The sequence below is a fragment of the Notolepis coatsorum genome, assembly GCF_963971535.1.
Source record: "Notolepis coatsorum genome assembly, chromosome: 4".
NCBI lineage: Eukaryota > Metazoa > Chordata > Actinopteri > Aulopiformes > Paralepididae > Notolepis > Notolepis coatsorum.
The window spans coordinates 101129677-101153087 of NC_140168.1; positions in this window are offsets into that span (position 1 = coordinate 101129677).

A 23411-nucleotide genomic window follows, 5' to 3' on the forward strand; every position below is an offset into this window, starting at 1 on the left:
TGTGGCAACTCGACGAGTCATATCCGCCCAGTCCGTGCTATTGTCTGCGGCGCAGGTCGGTCAAGCAGAGGAGCAGCGCTACACAGCAGTGCGGCTATTTTGCGATCCGAAATAAGTCTGTGGTGTTTTTTTTTTTCTCACAATGGGTCAAATGCATCTAACACGCTTTGCATCATCGCCATTCCTTTATGCCCACATCGCCCGAAATGAACGTTAAGTTAGCGTAAGCTAACAAGCTAATCCTGATCAGAGGCAGAGCCAGAGAACAGAGTGTGGACTGGGGAAAGGGTGTGTGTGTGTGTGCGAGCGTTTGGAAAGACGATGAAGTCAGCCAGGAGTATATTATAGTAAACTGAGGATGGACAGATAATGTTGATATTCAAATATAAAAAAGTTTCGAGAGGAGTGGAATTTTTTTTTTTTTTTTTTTTTATATTATTTTTTAAACAAACATATAAACAAAAGAGGAGTGGAAGTTTGAAGACAGACTAGACTACAATATGATGCGGGGGTGGTGAGTTGAAAAAGTGTGAATGAATGAAAACTTTATTTAACAGATTGCAGAATGGGTACAATACAGTACGCCTCAATACACACAATTGTTAAGGGGATGCAGACCAGAGAAAGACGTTAGTCTTGTTTACATCAGGGTCCCCCATTGTGTGTGTGTGTGTCCCAACCGACCCCACTTCTATGTTTCAATAAATTATTTGCATTTAAAACTATTAACGCTGACTCATTCCTTCAGTCCACTCAAAATTATGCTAATATTCCTTATGTTGTTTATGATATTAATTGAAAATAGCATATGAGAGTATTATAGTAATAATAACACATGGCAATATAATAAAAAGCTATTTATAATTTTTGGCTGGTAAAAAATCTGCCTGGCCAAATGGCTGGTAAGTCAAAAAGTTAAGTTTGTTCCCTGCTCAGACTGCTGGCGAGCTAGCATAGACTGTAAACATAACAAGCATAGACTGTAAAAGATGAGATACTCATGTACCTGTCTTACTTTATAGCCTTATGTAATAGAAATGTCAAACCTTTGGCCAATATCTCATCAAGTGGAATCAGATCCATTCTCGAGGAAAGCTGGGAACCTTTTCCTTCTCCTCTGATGTTACTGGAGGAGAAAGCTTTATGACAACTTGGTAATAGATCTGACCAACTGTAGTCGATACAGATCAATCAAATGTACCGTACATCCTCAAATAGAGGAGGGACCTCCAATAAAGGAGGGGCCTCTTATAATGGCCGGGGGTTTGATGCATTTAGACAAACACAGGCCGGTCTCTAATATAAGGTCGGAAAAAAAAGTATTTTTTTATTTTTCGTGCCGTGATATAGAATGAGATAAACTCTTGCCAATGGAAATCAAGTGCTGCCTCCCGCTACACTGACTACCGTACATTAACGTTTCCCTCTGGTTAGCTTTAGCGCTAGCTAATGTTGTCATAATATCTAGATCTGTGGTGTCAGCTGGATGACGTTGACTTCGTTTGCAAACGTTAACGTTCGCTATCTATATGCCGTTGGCAGATGAGGCTGGCGTTTTCCAGTTGACACATTACAGACCATGATGCTATGATAACGTTAGTAGCTAAAGCTACTGCATGTCAACAACTCGATTCGACTGAGGAAGTCGAGAAGGTACCACACGCTAAACCGTCCCCCGGACCCCACAACCTAGTATAGACGGTTCCAACTTCAGTGTGTGAATTACGTTAATCCCACAATTACTCAACTGCACTCAATATTTAAATACCAATGCTAGTCTAAATAAATGTAGACAGACAATGTACATATTTAAAAAAAAAAAAAAAAAAAAATAATAATAATAATAATAATAATAATAATAATAATAATAATAATAATAATAATAATAATAATAATAATAATAATAATAATAATAATAATAATAATAATAATAATAATAATAATAATGCAATAAAAGTCTGAAAGGGATTATGTCCATGAGTGGCATTTTTTGAAATTACGGCCTGCCTCTTATATAAGCCTCTCTCTAATAAAGGCCTGGTGCTCTTTGCAGCTGAGGTAAATGGAAGACCCGTCCTATATTTGAGGATTTACGGTAGCTAGTATCACCCTGATAGCGATATTGGGTATATGATCTGTGCATCCCTATATAGGACTATTCGTTCAACATTACTTTCCTGGCAAGAGTGTAGTGTTTGTAAAGTAATGGTTACAACAAATTACATTTAAATTCTTCTTCTTTCTAGACTCCCTTGCCTTACAACTGTTTATCTGTGAAGAGGAGGTTCCCCCTGAGCAGCAGGAGAGGAGCCCCAGTCTGAGCCAGGAGGAGCCAGAGCCCCTACAGATTAAAGAGGAACAGGAGGAACTCTGGACCAGTCAGGAGGGAGAGCACCTCCAAGGTCTGCAGGAGGCTGATATCATGAAGGTCACATTCAACCCTGTCTCTGTGAAGAGTGAACATGATGAAGAGAAACCTCAGTCCTCATGGTTTAACCAAATCAAGGACCCAGAGTCCCTACAGATTAAAGAGGAACAGGAGGAACTATTTCAAGATCTAGAGGAGTCTGATAGGTGCAAGATGATCTTACATCCTGTGAAATATGAAGAATATAGTGAGAATACGCTGTCCTCACAACTCAGCCAAACCCAGGACCCAGAGCTCCTACAGATTAAAGTTGAACTACATCAAGGGCAGGAAGAAGCTGATCGCTCCAAGATCACAGTAAACCCAGTGAAATGTGAAGATGGTGAAAAGAATGATCAGCCTCTTCAAACCAAAAGGGAGAGAAACAGAGAAGCATACTCTTTACCCAGCACTTCAACTGAACAGATGAAAACAGAACCTGTTGCTGAGGACTGTGGAGTATCAGAACCAGCCAGTAACCTAGATCCAGCTGGTGATTTAGAACCAACTAGAGATGACCAGCTTCTCTCTTCAGACTGTTCGGGAAATGAGACTGATGACGGCGATGAATGGAAGGAGAGTGGAGGGCCAGGTTTGATGACTCTGAAACCAAAGAACACACAGAAAATACAAAGTTTGCCTAACGGCAGTCCTGGGTTCAGAAAGAAGGGAGATCTGAAGATACACATAAATAAGCATATTGGAGATAAACCATTTGGTTGTTTAGTTTGTTGGAAAGGGTTCAGTATGAAGGGAAATCTGAAGAAACACATGATAACTCATACAGGAGAGAAACCATTTAGTTGTTCAGTTTGTGGGAAAGGGTTCAGTAGGAAGGGAACTCTGAAAACACACATGATAACTCATACTGGAGAGAAACCATTTAGTTGTTCACTTTGTGAGAAAGTGTTCAGTAGTAGAGAAACTCTGAAGATACACATAATGACTCATACAGGAGAGAAACCATTTAGTTGTCTAGTTTGTGAGAAAGGGTTTCGTGATCAACGGAATCTGAAAAAACATGTGAGAACTCATACTGGAGAGAAACCATTTAGTTGTTCAGTTTGTGAGAAAGTGTTCAGTAGTAGAGAAACTCTGAAGATACACTTGATGACTCATACAGGAGAGAAACCATTTAGTTGTCTAGTTTGTGGGAAAGGGTTCAGTATGAAGGGAGATCTGAAGAGACACATGATGACTCATACAGGAGAGAAACCATTTAGTTGTTCAGTTTGTGGGAAAGTGTTCAGTAGGAAGGGAGATCTGAAGATGCACATGATAACTCATACAGGAGAGAAACCATTTAGTTGTTTGGTTTGTGGGAAAGGGTTCAGTATTAAGGGAGATCTGAAGAGACACACAAGAACTCATACAGGAGAGACACCATTTAGTTGTTCAGTTTGTGGGAAAGGATTCTGTCAGAAAGGAAATCTGAAGAGACACATGATAATTCATACTGGAGAGAAACCATTTAGTTGTTCAGTTTGTGGGAAAGGGTTGAAGGGAGATCTGAAGAAACACATGATAACTCATACAGGAGAGAAACCATTTAGTTGTTCAGTTTGTGAGAAAGGGTTCAGTATGAAGGGACATTTGAAGAAACACATGATAACTCATACAGGAGAGAAACCATTTAGTTGTGCACTTTGTGGGAAAGAGTTCAGTATTGAGCGAGATCTGAAGAGACACATGATAACTCATACAGGAGAGAAACCATTTAGTTGTTCAGTTTGTGGAACCAGGTTCAATAGGAAAGAAAATCTGAAGAAACACATGATGATTCATATGAAGGGAGATCTGAAGAAACGCATGAGAACTCATACAGGAGAGAAACCATTTAGTTGTTCAGTTTGTGGGAAAGGATTCAGTATGAAGGGAAATTTTAAGACACACATGATAACTCATACTGAAAAAAATAACATTTAGTTCAGTTTAAGCTGGGAGTAGACTTGAAAAGAAGAGAACAGGGCAGTTGGCAGTTTACATAATAGGATCCAGTATACTCAATATAATCCCCATGTACTTATACTAAGCAGTATACTCAATAGGATCCCCATGTACTTATACTAAGCAGTATACTCAATATGATCCCAATGTACTTATACTAAACCGTATACTCAATATGATCCCCATGTACTTATCCTAAACAGTATACTTAATATGATCCCCATGTACTTATACTGTAACTGAGGGGTTACAAAACCCTGACTGTATTAAAGATTGTGATGGATTAAACCACTGCTAGTTATGTACTTTAATTACTGGCCAGACAGTACATCAAATATAGATGGTGAACACCCACAAGAACACGACATTGACAAAGAAATAGTATTTGAGGGTAATTTATTATTATTAGGCAACATTAGGTTACAGAATGAGAATTAGGGTCGCGCTTGTATGGCGAAGAATATGCGTAAAGTCAGTCAATAGCATGAGTCACTAAGAATAGCAGGAATCCTACGATGGGTCTAAGTTGACACCACCTGTCGTATAGTAGCAACTAGATAGGGCAACACTGGTACCACCTGGAGACAATGGGTTCCCTCCGGGGGTGTAAGGCCTGGAGGGTAGAGGAATGTTCGGGTACTCCGTCTGATTCAATGAGGAATAAAGAGACTCCAGGTACAGGAGTCGGTCCTTGTAAACTCCCTTGATCAGCAGCAAAGTAATAATTGTAATCCAAATGCTTGATAGCATTGATGACAGCTAGCCAGCCTCCGTCCACGAGGCCAGCCCGAGTTGTAATCCTCACGAGGTTGAATCCCAAACGACAGTGGAAATCAACGATGCTCTTCTCCGGGTACCATGTTCCAAATCAATATAATCCAACCAGTAATGGTTCTGCAATCGCCGACGCCGATTCTCCTGTGTACATGTCCAACGGTTCTCCGCCTAGGACTCCTCGGGTGTGGGCGACGTATTTAGGCCACACACCCTGGCTAAGTACACTAGCTAAAGACACGACGAACCGCTGGGTAATGCTACACACGAACGAACTGTGGCCGCACGATATACAATAAATGAACGACTATTTACTTCACATTAGATTAGGTCGAACTCGACGTTACTTCATTAAACTCTGACACTTTTACTATTCTATTCGCACGTGGTTCTCAATGCTCTGTTAGACGCAAGGTTGCTCACTTCACTGCACGTTGACTCGTGGTGAAGGTGGGTAAGGTACTGAACGAGGCTGAACTACTGGTGTGCGCACCTTGCGCTGTATTTATACTTAAGTGAATATCTAGTCCCAAACCGCAGTCTTTGTCTGGTATCAATACGCTGACTCCGGGCATGTTCTGACATGCCTGAACTTGTCTTTGAACCTACCGTTGGGGGCTTGCGCGCTGGCGCCTGGGGGCGCTGTCCAATAGGAGAGCGAATATTACTCTGGTTTGAACGCAGGTAAAGGGATATTCCGTGTATATATATAAATAATATACAAAGTATATCAAACAATAAAGGTAGATTCTCAGTTTAATCTGGCCCTTCACAACAGCCGCCTCCTAATTAGTCCGCACCTAATTAGTTAAAGGAGACAGATTAATAGTCCAGTCAACTGCTCAATGTCTGTTGTGGGGAGTAGGGCAATCTACAAAGTCAGTGGGTCATGATCGTCATCAGGGGAGTCAGGGAGCCTCGGCAACTCTATCAGCCTCGCCACGGGTCGGGTGTGACAGTGAGGCAGGTCGGCCATCCTGGGTATACTGGGCTGTGCTCGCCACTTGCGACAGTCTAGACAGGTCCGCTGGAAGCGTCGTACTGCTTCTCTTCCTTGCAGTATCCAATAGCGACGTCGGATCTTAGCGAAGACTCTCTCTGCCCCAGCGTGGTGCACATCCTCGTCGTATTTCTTTATGATGAGCTCAGTGACCTTGTGTCGGCTGTTGAGGACTATAGGAAACTTGACGTCATCCGTTAAGTCCGGGGCCCGTCTCAGACGACCACCCACCCTGATGAGGCCATGGGTGTCGCGCTCGGGGGCCAAGTGGAGCAGTCTGCTGTCTGACGGGATTGGCTTTGTTCCCTGCAGGCAGTCTAGCTCGTCGGGGAACGAGTCTCTTTGGGCTCGCTGTAGCAGAAGGAGTTCGATGCGTCAATGTCGGTAGTGGGGGGAACCTCAGGGTGGTGCCACAGGAATGTCTTTAGCTGCGCACTCTCAAAGGTGAGGCAGTCGTCTATGTTAGGGTCAGTGGGGACTGGGGTGTGCGTCAACCCACAGAACATAGATTTCTTGATCTCTGCCTCCTCTTGACTAGCCTCCCGAGGGGTGGGGGTAGGCCACTCTTCCTCCGGGAGCTTGAGGAACTCAGGACCGTCACTGTAGATATTTGATGGCCACCTTGTCTTGGCGGAAACGTAGTAGTACGCCGAGGAGAGAGGGGCCGAGTGTCGGGCCGGGCAAGAGTTCTTTATTCAGATTCTGTAGTCCGATCTGGTAGCTGCAGTTGAATACAATGCGATCCTTGCCGTTATGGTGGACCTTGTGGTGGGGCACGTACCAGGATTCAATCGTCTGGTCGGCCTCTTGAATGTCAATTTTCTTTGTGTCCCGCTGTGATCAGCTTGTCGATCTCAGCGCGGTACACAGTGGCTTGAGTGGGGTCTTTGGCTAGACGCCGCTTGGTGTTCAGTAGATATCGCTCTGTCGCTTCTTTTGAGGCGTGGAGGGTGGGCATACCCTCTCGCCTCAAGAGTGGAGTTGTGTATCTCATCACTCCGTTGACCTCGACTCTCTTTGTCTTCTGCTCGAGGAGGGCTATGGCATAAGTGTCTTCCTTTGAGCGAACGAGTTTCTTTTCATTCTTAAAGGGCATCGCGTCTAATGTCCATAGCCTCACGACGTGCTGCAAGAGGGTGGTGTCTTCTTCGTTTATCCTCGTGTAGAGACAGCGAGTGGCTGTCGGTCGGTTGGAAGACCCGGAGAGGGGGCCTTGTAGTGTCCAACCCAGGCGGGTCTCGACCGCTGCTGGACAGCCTCTGGGCCCGATGTGGACCCGGTCCGTTGGGACAATGAGGTGTGCGTGGTCGGATCCTATGAGCAGGGTCGGGGTGGCGTCGTCGATGAGCGGTATAGGTAGTTGACGTAGGTGCACGTATTTCTCCATCAGCTTTGGGATGGGGTAGGTGTACTGTGAGAGGCCTATGTCGTGGCTGGTGAAGGCGTTAGTGATGCTATACTGCTTCTCGGGCTGCCCGACCGCTGCTATCGTGAAAGAGAAATTTTCACCCTTTATGGTCTTCAGGTCTCTTCTAATGGTACGGATTGTCATTGTTTCTTCGCTCCCCCGCAGGCCCAGCCGGGCTGCGGCGGATGCGAGGAGGAGAGTATTTTCTGACCCATCGTCTAGGACGGCGTAAGTGTCCATGACCTTGTCCTCGTAGCTTAAGATCACTCGGACCACCTTCAAGAGCACTCGGGAGCTCCCGCTCTTCGCAGGGTCTATGTACATGACGTTCACTCTCGAGCTGCTTGGGGGTACGGGTTTCTTCTTGTTGCTGTCGTGTAGGACCTCCAAGTGGGCGCCGTCGCACTTGCTGCATCTTTTCTTTAGGCGGCACTCAGCTGCCATATGGCTGCGCGCGCAGCGGCGGTTGGCTTTGATCCACTGACTCACCTCGTCAGCGGTCAGCTTCTTGAAGGTGTCACATTGAGACAGCCAATGTTCATTTTCACAGTACTGGCATACAATCTTCCACTTTCCCTTGGTCTGGGGGGTGCTGTGGTTCTTGTGCTGCGGCACTGACTCGGCCTGGTGCATAACTGTCACTGACCGGCGGTTATCGTTGGACCTCCGAGGTCCATCTCTTGGGCTAGATCCACTCCACACGAATGTGTCCAGTCGTAGGCTGCTAACTTCCCTTGCGAGGAAAGCGGCCAGGTCTAGGAGGGATGGCTCTGGGCCGTTGGGATCACGGTGGTCTCTCTGCCGCCGAAAACGCTCTTGGCGGGCTGGAGGGAGCTTCTCCAGTATTCGCTCCACATTAGAATTTGCATACAGTTCATATCTCCCCTTCTCCTTTTGGGACCCCAGCATCCCCACGAGGGATTGTACCTTGATAGAGGGGTCATCCAGTGCTCTATTGTCTTTGGCTGGGGGGAGGCGGTCGATATCCCGTATTTCTTGGATCACGTAATCCCATATGCGTCCATAACGCTGGTCGAGGGCCACCAGAGCCTCGGAGTATGGGGTGCTTGAGTTGGAATATGCCAGCGCTATGTTATGCGCTCTGGGCACCTTGAGATGCTTGAGGAGGATGGCATATTTGTACGACTCGTCGGGGACATCGGACATCATAGTCTCCAAACACATGCGTAATTCCGTGTACTGTGCTCTGTCCTCGCGCGTAAAGTCTGGGAACGTCGGTGTGCCAAGGTACGATGCCATGGATGGCTGGTACATTGGTGAGCGTAGGGGAAGAGGCCTCCTGGGCGAGTCTCCCCGTACGTGTGGTCGTGGGTTAGTACTTGGTGGGTACCAGAGGCCGGGTCCCCAGGTGCTGTTCCTCGGTGCTGACTGTACGTCAAACTCACCCGTGAGTTGGGTCGGGGGTTTGTAGTGCAGTGACTCGGGGCTGAAGTCGGGGCTGTACTGGGCCTCCTGGTCCAGAGTACGTTCGTGCTGGTGGGCTTGATATTCCTCCTCTTCCTCTTCTAGGTCCTGGAGTCTTCTAGTTAGTCTCTCGGCGACGTAGGCCGGTTCTTCCCGTTGGCTGGGTCTCGTATGGACCGGTCGGGGAGGGGGCTCGGAGACGTAGACAGGTTCCTCCTGTTGGCCGGGTCCCGGGTCGCTTTGTCGGGTAGGGGAAGGTGCCCTAGACCCTTGTCGTGATGATCTCCGGGAGCTCCGTGCGGAGAGAGGGGGTGTCGCCCTGGCGATCAATTGTTCTATCATCTGCGCCTGCAGCCGGTCGCGCTCTGCTTCGCGCTGTGCATTGGCGGCGTTGCGCTGTGCTTCTTCCGTCTGAAGGCGCCTCTCCTCCAGTCTTATGCGGTCGTCCTCACTCCTTTGTTGCGCCTGGAGGCGCTCTCGTTCAGTTGCAGAGTGTTCGCGCTCACTAAGGGCTTGCGCTTGGAGTTGCGCGTGAAGGCGCTCTCGTTCCGCTGCAGAGTGTTCGCGCTCGCTTAATTGTTGCGCCTGGAGGCGCTCTCGTTGTTCGCGCTCACTCATCTGTTGAGCCTGGAGGCGCTCTCGTTCCACGGCAGAGTGTTCGCGCTCACTTAATTGTTGCGCCCGGAGGCGCTCTCGTTCCGCGGCAGAGTGTTCGCGCTCACTAAGGGCTTGCGCTTGGAGTTGCGCGTGGAGGCGCTCTCTTTCTGTGGCAGAGTGTTCGCGCTCACTAAGCGTCTTTGCTTGAAGCCGGTCGCGCTCACCCTGGAGTCGGTCTCTTTCGGTTGAGGCTGTCAGCGTGGCGATCAAGGCTTGCGCCAGTCTCTGGTCCGCCTCGCTGGGGGATGACACTGACGGAGGTGATCGGGTGCTGACAGGGCTTGTTGGAGATCTGTTCTCCTGGCGCGCTCCGAGGTCTATCTCCTGGGCGCGGTTCTCTTCTCTTGGTTGTGTGTCAGGTTCTATCCCTGGAGCGCTTTCTTTATCCTGGAGCGCTCCGGGGTCTATCCCGGTGACGCGGTCTGGAGGTATAGTCACGTCATGTCCCACTTGGTCCCCCCCGTGAGCTAAGTCAGTTTCGTTTGAACCCACTGGGGTCTCTACTGGCAGGGTCGCCAAGTCGATAGGATTGGACATGCTTAAACTATCCGATTTATCCGTATTTAACGTCTGTTTAGATAAGCTAGGGGGTAGAACGAAAGCGAATTCCTCCAGGTATGGAGGTAGCTGACGTTTGCGCTGCGGGCGTTCTAGCTTAGGGGAGCCGCTTGGAGAGTGTTCACCGCTGGCCATGTCAATATTAATATTATATTAAATATTACACTGATACCCTCCGGCTCGAAGGACCAATTGTAACTGAGGGGTTACAAAACCCTGACTGTATTAAAGATTGTGATAGATTAAACCACTGCTAGTTATGTACTTTAATTACTGGCCAGACAGTACATCAAATATAGATGGTGAACACCCACAAGAACACGGCATTGACAAAGAAATAGTATTTGAGGGTAATTTATTATTATTAGGCAACATTAGGTTACAGAATGAGAATTAGGGTTGCGCTTGTATGGCGAAGAATATGCGTAAAGTCAGTCAATAGCATGAGTCACTAAGAATAGCAGGAATCCTACGATGGGTCTAAGTTGACACCACCTGTCGTATAGTAGCAACTAGATAGGGCAACACTGGTACCGCCTGGAGACAATGGGTTCCCTCCGGGGGTGTAAGGCCTGGAGGGTAGAGGAATGTTCGGGTACTCCGTCTGATTCAATGAGGAATAAAGAGACTCCAGGTACAGGAGTCGGTCCTTGTAAACTCCCTTGATCAGCAGCAAAGTAATAATTGTAATCCAAATGCTCGATAGCATTGATGACAGCTAGCCAGCCTCCGTCCACGAGGCCAGCCCGAGTTGTAATCCTCACAAGGTTGAATCCCAAACGACAGTGGAAATCAACGATGCTCTTCTCCGGGTACCACGTTCCAAATCAATATAATCCAACCAGTAATGGTTCTGCAATCGCCGACGCCGATTCTCCTGTGTACATGTCCAACGGTTCTCCGCCTAGGACTCCTCGGGTGTGGGCGACGTATTTAGGCCACACACCCTGGCTAAGTACACTAGCTAAAGACACGACGAACCGCTGGGTAATGCTACACACGAACTAACTGTGGCCGCACGATATACAATAAATGAACGACTATTTACTTCACATTAGATTAGGTCGAACTCGACGTTACTTCATTAAACTCTGACACTTTTACTATTCTATTCGCACGTGGTTCTCAATGCTCTGTTAGACGCAAGGTTGCTCACTTCACTGCACGTTGACTCGTGGTGAAGGTGGGTAAGGTACTGAACGAGGCTGAACTACTGGTGTGCGCACCTTGCGCTGTATTTATACTTAAGTGAATATCTAGTCCCAAACCGCAGTCTTTGTCTGGTATCAATACGCTGACTCCGGGCATTTTCTGACATGCCTGAACTTGTCTTTGAACCTGCCGTTGGGGGCTTGCGCGCTGGCGCCTGGGGGCGCTGTCCAATAGGAGAGCGAATATTACTCTGGTTTGAACGCAGGTAAAGGGATATTCCGTGTATATATATAAATAATATACAAAGTATATCAAACAATAAAGGTAGATTCTCAGTTTAATCTGGCCCTTCACAACATATACTAAACAGTATAGTTAATAGGATCCCCATGTACTTATCCTAAACCGTATACTCAATATGATCCCCATGTACTTATACTAAACCGTATACTCAATGGGCCTCATGCATGAAGCGATATAAGAACAGATTTAGTTCTTAACTAGCATTTCTTCTTATTTTGTTCTTACCTGGGATTTAGCAATGTTTTCTTATTGTTGCTTTTCTCTCAGGCAATACAGTACAGCTCAATACACACAATTGTTAAGGGGATGCAGACCAGAGAAAGACTTTCGTCTTGTTTATATCAGGGTCCCCCATTTTCAATTCATAATGACATTTATGACATACACAACATACAGATATACAGATATATATCATGACATTTATGACATACAGATATACAGTACTGTATACGTAGTATAGAATGCATATTTAGAGATCGTCTATATCAGTGGTTCCCAAACTTCTTGTTTATGCGGACCACTAGATTGTTATCAAGAACATTTGCGGACCACCTCGTATGCAAACAGTAAAAAAATAAAAATAAACAACTGACTTTGACCCGTCGCGGCCACTGCGTTCCGTTCTCAGAATGGATTTGAGAGAGATGTGCCATCCAGTCTGACTTGGAGCACGCACTGTACTATGTGCACTGCCAGTCAGGCTTATATGCGGAGATATTCAGACTCTAGATCTATTTGCAGAGCCAGATGAGTGGCTGTCTAACCGTTAAGTATTTCCCAACCTACTGTGCGAGTGGCTCTTGACCGTCGTTCAGTATTGACAAAGCCTACTTTGCTGGAACGATTAATTTTGCACATGTATATACAGTACGTGTGTGTGTGCGCACACTGCGGGAGGTGGCCAGAAGCGCGCAACTACTATTATATTACTACTATATTAATACAGTCTATTCCACTATATAGCTATAGGTGCTGTATGATGACAATACATTTGATTCCTATCTCATTTTGATCCATCGCAAAGTGCTCCAGCGCTTGAATACGGCCGGGGGATCCGCTCCAGTGGAGGCTGCTGACCAAATTTTTAGGTGAAGCACAAATTATTATATTATATTATATATTAAATTATATTTTTTAAACATCCCCAACGCTGCAACACCCCCATTCCTCCCAGGTGTCAGGCTCCTCATTCGCTTCCATTCATTTTGGGGACCATGTTTAAATATCATACTTCTGAAGTATAAACAAACTATACTGCTGTGACGATTTCAATAAAACAGACCATTCTGAGTCAATGGTATGCAAAACTGTACATTGGAATATCTTAACATGTATTTACCACCTTCCTCTGCACGAGGCCACAGATGGGTTTTATGTAACACAAGGACAATGAATGAATGAATTAATGAATGAATGAAAAAAAAATTTATTTAACAGATTGCAGAATGGGTACAATACAGTACGGCTCGATACACACAATTGTTAAGGGGATGCAGACCAGAGAAAGACTTTCGTCTTGTTTACATCAGGGTCCCCCATTTTCAATTCATCATAACATGACATACAGATAGACAGTACTGCTACATCTATATATGACATACAGAGATATAGACAGTACTGCTACATTTATGACATACCAGATCTACAAATATACATTACTGTAGAGTACAACGTCTGTCATATAGACTTATAGCATTGGAAACTCTGATTAAGGAGAGGAGAGGGAGATTAGTAGTGTACTGTAGGACCAGGCTGTATAGTGTACTGTAGGACCAGGCTGTATAGTGTACTGTAGGACCAGACTGTATAGTGTACTGTAGGACCAGGCTGTATAGTGTACTGTAGGACCAGGCTGTATAGTGTACTGTAGGACCAGGCTGTATAGTGTACTGCAGGACCAGGCTGTATAGTGTACTGTAGGACCAGGCTGTATAGTGTACTATAGGACCAGGCTGTATAGTGTACTGTAGGACCAGGCTGTATAGTGTACTGTAGGATTAGGCTGTATAGTGTACTGTAGGACCAGGCTGTATAGTGTACTGCAGGACCAGGCTGTATAGTGTACTGTAGGACCAGGCTGTATAGTGTACTGCAGGACCAGGCTGTATAGTGTACTGCAGGACCAGGCTGTATAGTGTACTGTAGGACCAGGCTGTATAGTGTACTGTAGGACCAGGCTGTATAGTGTACTGTAGGACCAGGCTGTATAGTGTACTGTAGGACCAGGCTGTATAGTGTACTGCAGGACCAGGCTGTATAGTGTACTGTAGGACCAGGCTGTATAGTGTACTGTAGGACCAGGCTGTATAGTGTACTGCAGGACCAGGCTGTATAGTGTACTGTAGGACCAGGCTGTATAGTGTACTGTAGGACCAGGCTGTATAGTGTACTGTAGGACCAGGCTGTATAGTGTACTGCAGGACCAGGCTGTATAGTGTACTGCAGGACCAGGCTGTATAGTGTACTGTAGGACCAGGCTGTATAGTGTACTGTAGGACCAGGCTGTATAGTGTACTGTAGGACCAGGCTGTATAGTGTACTGTAGGACCAGGCTGTATAGTGTACTGTAGGACCAGGCTGTAGTGTAGAGTGTACTGTAGGACCAGGCTGTATAGTGTACTGTAGGACCAGGCTGTATAGTGTACTGTAGGACCAGGCTGTATAGTGTACTGTAGGACCAGGCTGTATAGTGTACTGTAGGACCAGGCTGTATAGTGTACTGTAGGACCAGGCTGTATAGTGTACTGTAGGACCAGGCTGTATAGTGTACTGCAGGACCAGGCTGTAGTGTAGAGTGTACTGTAGGACCAGGCTGTATAGTGTACTGTAGGACCAGGCTGTATAGTGTACTGCAGGACCAGGCTGTATAGTGTACTGTAGGACCAGGCTGTATAGTGTACTGTAGGACCGGGCTGTATAGTGTACTGTAGGACCAGGCTGTATAGTGTACTGTAGGACCAGGCTGTATAGTGTACTGTAGGACCAGGCTGTATAGTGTACTGTAGGACCAGGCTGTAGTGTAGAGTGTACTGTAGGACCAGGCTGTATAGTGTACTGCAGGACCAGGCTGTATAGTGTACTGTAGGACCAGGCTGTATAGTGTACTGTAGGACCAGGCTGTATAGTGTACTGTAGGACCAGGCTGTATAGTGTACTGTAGGACCAGGCTGTATAGTGTACTGTAGGACCAGGCTGTAGGACCAGGCTGTATAGTGTACTGTAGGACCGGGCTGTATAGTGTACTGTAGGACCGGGCTGTATAGTGTACTGTAGGACCAGGCTGTATAGTGTACTGTAGGACCAGGCTGTATAGTGTACTGTAGGACCAGGCTGTATAGAGTACTGTAGGACCAGGCTGTATAGTGTACTGTAGGACCAGGCTGTATAGTGTACTGTAGGACCAGGCTGTATAGTGTACTGCAGGACCAGGCTGTATAGTGTACTGTAGGACCAGGCTGTATAGTGTACTGCAGGACCAGGCTGTATAGTGTACTGCAGGACCAGGCTGTATAGTGTACTGTAGGACCAGGCTGTATAGTGTACTGTAGGACGAGGCTGTATAGTGTACTGTAGGACGAGGCTGTATAGTGTACTGTAGGACCAGGCTGTATAGTGTACTGTAGGACCAGGCTGTATAGTGTACTGTAGGACCAGGCTGTATAGTGTACTGTAGGACCAGGCTGTATAGTGTACTGTAGGACCAGGCTGTATAGTGTACTGTAGGACCAGGCTGTATAGTGTACTGTAGGACCAGGCTGTATAGTGTACTGCAGGACCAGGCTGTATAGTGTACTGTAGGACCAGGCTGTATAGTGTACTGTAGGACCAGGCTGTATAGTGTACTGTAGGACCAGGCTGTATAGTGTACTGTAGGACCAGGCTGTATAGTGTACTGTAGGACCAGGCTGTATAGTGTACTGTAGGACCAGGCTGTATAGTGTACTGTAGGACCGGGCTGTATAGTGTACTGTAGGACCGGGCTGTATAGTGTACTGTAGGACCAGGCTGTATAGTGTACTGTAGGACCAGGCTGTATAGTGTACTGTAGGACCAGGCTGTATAGTGTACTGCAGGACCAGGCTGTATAGTGTACTGTAGGACCAGGCTGTATAGTGTACTGTAGGACCAGGCTGTATAGAGTACTGTAGGACCAGGCTGTATAGTGTACTGCAGGACCAGGCTGTATAGAGTACTGTAGGACCAGGCTGTATAGTGTACTGTAGGACCAGGCTGTATAGTGTATAGTGTACTGTAGGACCAGGCTGTATAGTGTACTGTAGGACCAGGCTGTATAGTGTACTGTAGGACCAGGCTGTATAGTGTACTGTAGGACCAGGCTGTATAGTGTACTGTAGGACCAGGCTGTATAGTGTACTGCAGGACCAGGCTATATAGTGTACTGTAGGACCAGGCTGTATAGTGTACTGTAGGACCAGGCTGTATAGTGTACTGTAGGACCAGGCTGTATAGTGTACTGTAGGACCAGGCTGTATAGTGTACTGTAGGACCAGGCTGTATAGTGTACTGTAGGACCAGGCTGTATAGTGTACTGCAGGACCAGGCTGTATAGTGTACTGTAGGACCAGGCTGTATAGTGTACTGTAGGACCAGGCTGTATAGTGTACTGTAGGACCGGGCTGTATAGTGTACTGTAGGACCAGGCTGTATAGTGTACTGTAGGACCAGGCTGTATAGTGTACTGTAGGACCAGGCTGTATAGTGTACTGTAGGACCAGGCTGTATAGTGTACTGTAGGACCAGGCTGTATAATCATAATCAACACAGACCCGCCCCACACAGCTACTAAATATTTAAAAAGAATTGACGACGTTACTTCTTAGGAGGAAATAGAGTCCCTGTCGCTCCTTGTAAATGAAATCCATCCTTCGCTCTTTTCTGATGAAACGTTCAATGACCTCCTCTGCCGTTGCAAATCCAGCAATGCAATAAACGGCAGTCTTTTGTGATATAATCGATCCTTCATTTGCGTGAGGATGCTGTCGAAATCCACTAAACATTGTTCTGGTGATGCGTGACACACGTTCCATTTTCGGGACTCCGACTCCCGACAGGTGGTCACTCAGACAGTCACCCAAGCGATTCACCCAAATAAAGTTTTCATTCATTCATTTGCTGTCTCTTTATAACATAAACAGCTCACCATGAACCATGACCAGCTTAATTACGTTAGTTAGCATCCAAGCTAGCGTGATAACGTTAGTAGTTATTAGAATCCAAGCTAGAAACTGCTAGGCTGCCTGCTTATACCTGCAATAATGTTGTCATCCTCCTGGACAGATAGACTTGTTAAATCATAATATCCACATGTGTGTTGTGCTGGTCTTCAGTAAATGTCCCGCCGCGAAAAATAAGTTGCTATTAAAGTGCTAAATGTTAGATACACTAATATAGAGGTTTCGAACATGGCTGCTCTCAGTGCTCTGTTAATAAAATGTTCAATCAATCCCGCGAGGGGAGAAACAGCCGTGTACAGATGTGGGACTGGAAAACGAGGCGTCTACCGCCGGTAGCAAGCTAGATGACGCTAGATGACGTCTTTTTACGCTGCTCTGCCTGGTTCAACCAGTAGGGGGAGTCGAGTTACACGGTGGAGAGAGGGAGCTATTCTACAATCTGTGTGTGTGTGTGCATGCGACACTAGTCTTGGACATATTATTTTGCAATGTAATGCTTTTCTGTAGATTATTTGACTGTCATTGGTACAGTAATGGTGTGGTATTTTCGATTAACGTGCATTTTTTATGGATAATCATCTAGATACTCAGATACAGTGCAGTATTATTCTTTACGAGACAACCCAACGTGCTGGCAGTACATGGCTGGAAGACCCGCCCTACTCTGCCTCTGATTCGCAGAATGTGGCTCTAGTTAGGCTCTGGTTGGGGGAAATGTAACTGGCCCGTCGATTATTGTGATCAGGCTGTCCTGTGGATTTCAGCTGTCGCTGTACTGAATTTACTGGTAAATTAAATTAGGTTTAACGTTAGTTTGTTTACTACAGTTATGTAGTCAACTAAGGTAACGTTACAGTAGCAACTGCTCAAATAAAGCTGTATCCACATTGCTGTCAAGTTAACGTTATGGTCTCTCGAAAATTGAATGCGACCTCAAGGCTTTTCAACACTGGCCGCGTAATATTAGTTAACGTTCATTTAGCAGGATGTAATGTGTAACGTTTAATCAACGTGAAATGGCCCTGAATACATCATATAATGTGTTTCCCAGCTGCTTATATTGTAAGTGTATGCCCAAAAATATATATCACTATGAATTGAAAATGGGTGACCCTGATGTAAACAAGACTAAAGTCTTTCTCTGGTCTGTGCATCCCCTTAACAATTGTGTGTATTGAGCTGTACTGTATTGTACTCATTCTGCAATCTGTTAATGACATTTACATATCTGTAGATACTATATCTATATCTGTACATCCCTTACCTACTCTTACTAGTTACGCTGCTGGCCAGTATGACTTACTACCATATAGTGTCTTTATACCTGTATGAATGAATGAATGAATGAAAACTTTATTTAACAGATTGCAGAATGGGTACAATACAGTACGGCTCAATACATACAATTGTTAAGGGGATGCAGACCTGAGAAAGACGTTTGTCTTGTTTCCATCAGGGTCCCCCATTTTCAATTCATATAGATGTATGTAGTGTATAGTGTATGTATCACTGTACATGTTAATACTATATCTCTTACCTACTCTTACTAGTTACACTGCTGGTCAGTATGACTTACTACCATAGTGTCTTTATACCTGTATCACTGTACATATTAATACTATATCTCTTACCTACTCTTACTAGTTACACTGCTGGTCAGTATGACTTACTAGTTACTACCATAGTGTCTTTATACCTGTATCACTGTACATATTAATACTATAACTATATCTGTACATATCTCTTACCTACTCTTACTAGTTACACTGCTGGCCAGTATGACTTACTACCATAGTGTCTTTATACCTGTATCACTGTACATATTAATACTATATCTATATCTGTACATATCTCTTACTAGGGACACTGTACATTGGAATACTGACATACATTTGCCATGGAAACTGTACATTGGAGGAGGTTGGGTAGGTGGGGTGGGGTTGGGTGGGGCTGTACATTGGAATACTGACAAAGCCATGCTTGGTCTTTATTGTACAACTGGGTTAGGACATTTGTAGGGGCCAGTTTTGAATTGCAGTCTCCCGTAGGTGTTCTTTGAGAGTGTTTTTGAAGGTGGGTAGTGATTTACATTCCTTTACAGCTTTGGGTAGGGCGTTCCACATTGTTGTGGCATAATTGCGAAACGTGTTTAGTCCCTTGTTTGAGCCGAATCTGGGTTTTACATGATTTGTGGAGCTCCCTCTGGTGTTGTGATCGTGGTATTCACTGACCTTTGGGAAGTATTTTGACATGTACATGGGTACCTTGGTCGTGTAGTGTATCTTGTAGACCAGGCCCATTGCAAGTTGCTGTACTCTGTTGTCTACTCTAAGCCATCCTAGGTTGGCAAAGTGTGCAGGGGTGAGGTGGGTTCTAGGAGTCAGGTCAAGCAGTAGTCTGACTAGTTTGTTTTGAGATGTTTGTAATTTGGTTTTTCGTGCCTTTGAGGTGCTTTGGTACCATGAGGTGCAAGCATAGTCGTAGTACCCTTGAATGAGTGCTCCTGCCAGAGTCTTCAGGGTATTCTTGTTTACCAGGGAGGAGATCCGGTACAAGAATCGAGTTCGTTGATTGACTTTTTTTTATTACATTGGATGCCATTTTGTCACATCTGGACATTAATAAATACAAAAGTGTATTGTTATTGTTGTCATGTATTGTTGTCATGAACTGAATAGATTCCAGAAGTCATAATCCACTTAGTCCTGCTCCCAAAACTATTTTGAATATGTTGTAAAATAAATGCAACTACTGCAGAAGTAGGAATATCATTAGAATACAGTACAGTATGTATTACTATCTACTACTACAGTACTACCTATGCTGCTATGTCTATACTACTATGTATCACAAACAGTACTGTATTTGCAAATCTGGTATGTCATAAATGTATAGATGTAGCAGTACTGTCTATCTGTATGTCGTGGAAATTACTCAACAATCAACTAGGCTGCAGTAAAAAACTCAAAACCAGGTTCTCAAACATAAACATAAAGACAGACAACACGCTCATCACAGACAAGCTGGATGTAGCCAATTACTTAAACACTTTCTTCACAAACATAGCCACAACACTGGTAAACAAACTACCCTCCCACTCAGGGCAGTATGGGGTAGAACACATAGTAGCATACTACAAGAACCTAGGCGTCCACAAAGACGACTTCAAACTGGAAATAGTAACTACAGATGAGGTACTCAAAAAACTGAGCGCCCTCCAACCAAACAAGGCCACTGGCCATGACACCAGAGGGAGCTCCACAAATCATGTTAAACCCAGATTCGGCTCAAATAAGGGACTAAACACGTTTCGCAATTATGCCACATCAATGTGGAACGCCCTACCCAAAGCTGTAAAGGAATGTGGATCACTACCCACTTTCAAAACCTCTCTAAAGGGACACCTACGGGAGACTGCAATTCAACACTGGCCCCTGTAAATATCCTAACCCAACCCCCTCCAATGTACAGTCAGTTACCTAGTATGGTTTTGTCAATAGTTCAATGTACAATTGTGTTTGTTTGTACAGTGTCTCCTCCCCCCCCCCCCCCTCAATGTACAGTGTTACTTGTTTATACAGTGTGCCCCCCGCCCCCCCCCCCAACCACCTCCAATGTAAATTACCCAGTATGGTTGTCAATATCCCAATGTACCCAACCCCCCCCACCCAACCTCCTCCAATGTACAGTTTCTACGTCAAATGTATATACTCCCTTTTCTTGACTCTTTCTGTATCACAAACAGTACTGTATTTGCAAATCTGGTATGTCATAAATGTATAGATGTAGCAGTACTGACTATCTGTATGTCATGTATGTCATATATGTCTATATGAATTGAAAATGGGGGACCCTGATGGAAACAAGACAAACGTCTTTCTCAGGTCTGCATCCCCTTAACAATTGTATGTATTGAGCCGTACTGTATTGTACCCATTCTGCAATCTGTTAAATAAAGTTTTCATTCATTCATTCATTCACAACATCCCCTCCAAATTCCTCAGAGACTCAGCAGCAGCCATCACCCCAGTCATCACACACATAATAAACCTCTCCATAAAACAGGGACACGTCCCCAAGGACTTCAAAATTGCGAGAGTAACAGCCCTGCACAAAAAGGGCAGCAAATTAGACCCGGGTAACTACCGCCCTGTTTCTATCCTTACATCCATCTCGAAAGTCATGGAAAAAATAGTATACGAACAGATCGAAAAGTACCTCGCGAAAGAAAATCTAATCTACGAATTCCAATCTGGCTTCAGAACATCCCACTCCACTGACACATGCCTTCTCTACTTGAACGACCACATCAAACAAGAGGTGGACGCGGGCAAATACTGCGGCATGGTCATGCTGGACCTACAAAAGGCCTTCGACACTGTCAATCACACCATTCTGATTGACAAGCTAAAAGCAATTGGTTTTGATAGTTTATCAGTGAGCTGGATACAATCCTACCTGGAGGGGAGGGAACAGATGGTGGAAGTAAACGGTACACTATCCCCCCCGCTCACAGTGAGCTGTGGTGTTCCACAAGGAAACATACTAGGACCGCTACTATTCCTAATTTATGCAAATGACATGTCGTCAGCTTGTGACTGCAACTTGTTCCTGTTTGCGGACGACTCAGCCCTGCTGGTCTCTGACAAGAACAAGTTACAGGTTGAAAAAGCCCTCAGCTCGGAACTAGGCAAAATCTGCATATGGCTCGCCGACAACAAACTATCATTACACATGGGCAAAACAGAGTCCATTCTCTTCGGTTCAAATAACAAACTCAGCAAGACCGACGGCTTCTCGGTTACAGTGGGTGACAATATTATCACAAGGAAAGATGAAATTACCTACCTGGGTTCCATCCTAGAGGCTAATCTTTCCTGTGACAAAATGGCATCCAATGTAATAAAAAAAGTCAACCAACGAACGCGATTCTTGTACCGGATCTCCTCTCTGGTAAACAAGAATACCCTGAAGACTCTAGCAGGAGCACTCATTCAAGGGTACTACGACTATGCTTGCACCTCATGGTACCAAAGCACCTCAAAGGCACTAAAAAACTAATTACAAACATCTCAAAACAAGCTAGTCAGACTACTACTTGACCTGACTCCTAGAACCCACCTCACCCCTGCCCACTTTGACAACCTAGGATGGCTTAGAGTAGACGACAGAGTACAGCAACTTGCAATGGGCCTGGTCTACAAGATACACTACGCGACCAAGGTACCCATGTACATGTCAAAATACTTCCCAAAGGTCAGTGAATACCACGATCACAACACCAGAGGGAGCTCCACAAATCATGTAAAACCCAGATTCGGCTCAAACAAGGGACTAAACACGTTTCGCAATTATGCCACATCAATGTGGAACGCCCTGCCTAAAGCTGTAAAGGAATGTGAATCACTACCCACCTTCAAAAACACTCTCAAAAAACACCTACGTGAGACTGCAATTCGAAACTGGCCCCTACAAATGTCCTAACCTAGTTGTACAGTAAATGACAAAGTAAGGCTTTGTCAATATTCCAATGTACAGTGTAAAATGTGTGTGTGTCCCCTTCCCAACCCCCCCCCCCCCCCTCCAATGTACAGCCCTCACCCAACCCACCCAACCCCACCCCACCCAACCAACCTCCTCCAATGTACAGTTTCTATGCCAAATGTATATACACTCCTTTTCTGGACACTTTTGTATCACAAACAGTACTGTATTTGCAAATCTGATATGTCATAAATGTATAGATGTAGCAGTACTGTCTATCTGTATGTCATGTATGTCATATATGTTATGATGAATTGAAAATGGGGGACCCTGATGTAAACAAGACGAAAGTCTTTCTCTGGTCTGCATCCCCTTAACAATTGTATGTATTGAGCTGTACTGTACTGTACCCATTCTGCAATCTGTTAATAAACTTTTCAATCAATCAATCAATCATGTCATATATGTTACGGTGAATTGAAAATGGGGGACCCTGATGTAAACAACCAGTATGGCCACTACAATACTGTAACAAAAATGAGCAGAAGTATTTCAATTATTAGACGGAATGCCTATTTTTTAACAGACACAGCTACTGTACCAAGCAAGTCATACAATCACTAGTTTTGTCACATCTGGACTACTGTCCAGCAATCTAAAAAATAGTAAGATAAAATAGACAGAGTAAAATAGTGCAGTGCAATAAAATAGTAGAATAGAATAGATACAACTTATTTTTTTACAATGAGAATTTTATTACCATTGCAGAATGGGTAAACTACAGTCAATACACACAATTGTTAAGGGGATGCAGACCAGAGAAAGACGTTTGTACATTGCAAAGTTCATCCTTCCTCTGCAGAGTTCAAATAAAGCTGACTTGACCTGACTTGAAAAAAACAGTGTTGAGACTGAATGTACAGCCCCCCACCCCACCTACCCACCTATTAACACCTCATCAAGGAGAGGGGGCAGGGAGGTGTCAAATGCATCCGAGTACGGTCACAGTTCCATCCTAGAGGCTAATCTTTCCTGTGACAAAATGGCATCCAATGTAATATATTCCATTGTATATTCCACTACAATGGGTACAATACTGAC